Source organism: Mycosarcoma maydis, chromosome 18 (genome assembly GCF_000328475.2).
Source record: "Mycosarcoma maydis chromosome 18, whole genome shotgun sequence".
NCBI classification, from domain to species: Eukaryota; Fungi; Basidiomycota; class Ustilaginomycetes; order Ustilaginales; genus Mycosarcoma; species Mycosarcoma maydis.
The window spans coordinates 75666-78311 of NC_026495.1; positions in this window are offsets into that span (position 1 = coordinate 75666).

The following is a 2646-nucleotide window of genomic DNA, read 5'->3' on the forward strand; positions in this document are numbered from 1 at the left end:
CACACTATCCAAATACATCCCAAACCATTCTCGACCCTACTCAGTCCCAACTCGCCTCTCTAAGGAAAGGGAGACTTCGATCATCCAGCGCCCGCTAAGGATTCACCGCGAATATTGAATAGTTTGCGCTGTATTTATTCGTGATTGTACATGTACTGGTGGTCATGGGTGCTTACGTAACGCCGCGATGCGCGATCATATGCATTCGTGATTGTTGCATGGGTGGCTTGCATAGTACGTAAATTCACTTGTGGAAAAGTAACTTATTCAATATTCGCGGTGAATCCTTAGCGGGCGCTGGATGATCGAAGTCTCCCTTTCCTTAGAGAGGCGAGTTGGGACTGAGTAGGGTCGAGAATGGTTTGGGATGTATTTGGATAGTGTGAATTGGACGAGGGACTAACTACAAAGTGTGAGCGTTCCCTCTGTATTTATGTACATGAGTCGACTGGAGTATCCTACATGAGCTTCTCCCTATACGTCAGCTCCTCATACAACTGACTAGCTGTGGCCACAACTGGCCAGATGCATGAGTCTGTTCTCCCTCAGGTTCTTCCACTTGGTACGAGTCTGTAGCCAACGGCGTGTTCCCACAGTCGTCCAGCGACTTGTGTGAATCTACTCTGGGCTTCTCGCTACCAGCGCTATGTTGTGAAGCGGGGAAACTCTGGCGAGTTACTATACTTGCGCGCGTACCGCGGTCGTACTGCGGGTGCATTGAGCGCGTGTCGCGCGCGTATGGCGCGCGTACTGCGAGTGTATCGCACGCGTACCGCGGTCGTACTGCGGGTGCATTGAGCGCGTGTCGCGCGCGTATGGCGCGCGTACTGCGAGTGTATCGCACGCGTACCGCGGACGTACCGCTGGTGTATTGAGTGCGTGTCGCGCGCGTATAGCGCGCGTACTGAGACACCTACTCGTTCCCGTCCGGTCACTCGTGTATACCGGTTAGGTTACTGCAAGGGTTGCATGATTGTGGGCGATCAGACTAAACGCCAATCGTAGATATTCTAACACTCCCACTCGAATGGTGTTTGAGTGCCCAAATCATGAATCGCAGAGACACTGACGCTCCCACTCGGTGGGGATCGCGCCATGTTGCTCTCTGTCTTGATGTGTGCGGCGTAAAACTTTCCGTCCAAGTTTGGAAGGTGTGTGCGCCGTGTCCTCTTACGGATCGAAGTGTAAGTGTCTGGGGCATTTGAGGTGCGCTGCGGCTCTTTCCAGCGAATCTTTCCTCTAGGTGGGCCCTCGTTGAAGCTTCGTTCGGTGAGCTTTCGTTGACTACTTGACTGCTCCATGGTCCTGGGAAACCTACGTGATGCTCGTGATTTGGGAACTTTCACAGCTCGTTTTTTTGGCGACGCGTGAGGTTTTGTTCCCTGAATACATCATGTATTCGTTCTCGTTATCCTCCAGTGGAGGGAGAATCAGGAAATGTGCATGGTGACTTTTGTGGATACCACTGTGTCAGTTGGGTTTCCAGTCCTTTTGCAAGTCCTTGAACCTTGATGGGACCTTCTTTGGATGATCCAAACCCATCAGGTCGAAAGCTGCGGCCAACAGGCTTTCTGTTGTATCGATCTGCCTAGTTTTCGCACGCGTTCAGCGAGGGCGAATTGAAGGTTGTGAAAGGCAGATGTTTCCGTCATGGAGTTTATTGAGAGGATATTCTCGTTGGACCTGTCTTTCAGGCCAATCTCCTTGCAGAACTTTTCGATCTGCTGACGGTTGAGCGTCTTTGTGAGCGCATCCGCTCGTTGCTCCCCTGACTCGGTATATTCGATGTTGATAACACCGACGGCGGCCAATTCGCGTATCTTGTGGTAGATGATGTCGATGTGCTTTGTAGCCTTGTGAAAGTACCGGGTTCTTGCATAGCTGGATCGCTGCCTGGTTGTCAATGTAGTGAGGTATTGCTTCTTTTCCTCGAAGTTGAAGGGAATGAAACAGGCTTCTGATCCACAACGCTTCTTTCGCGCCTTCCGCGGCCGCGATATATTCAGCCATTTGTGTTGAGGTTGCGATGATAGGTTGTTGTTTGGATAGCCAGCTGATTGGGGAACCGTTCATTAGGAAGATCATTCCTGTGACGCTTTTGCGAGGGGTGTTTGTTGTGTCGACCGGTATGACGATCTTGTTTTTGGTGGTTAACTCTTGATTGGGAGAGTAAATCGCCTTCTGGTTTGCAAAATCAGCGTCCGTGAAGACCTCTAGGGTCAGATTCCTCCCACTCGCTAGTTTGGGGAACCGGAGGCGATAGTCCTGCGTAGTCTTGAGGTAACGGAGAAGGTGTTTTCCAGCAGAGAGTGCGTGGATCGTCGGTTGAGCTAAATAGCGGCTGAGAGCTTGTACCGCGTATGCCACATCTGGTCGAGTGTAGCAAGCCAGGTAGTTGACAGAGCCTACGAGCTGTTGGAAGAGTTCCTTGTCCGCGACGGAGCAGTGCTCGGGGTTTTCGGGATGAGCAATGCCAGTGGCGGGTAATGGTGTGAAGGCGGGTTTCGCTTCGAGCATCTGGAAACGATCGAGGATCTTTTGGATGTAACCAGGTTGGCCTAGGGAAGTGGAATTGGGTCGCTTTCGTCTCGCTATCATGGCGCCCCCCCAGTCATGTCGCCCCTGATCTGTGATTTTAAAATGAGT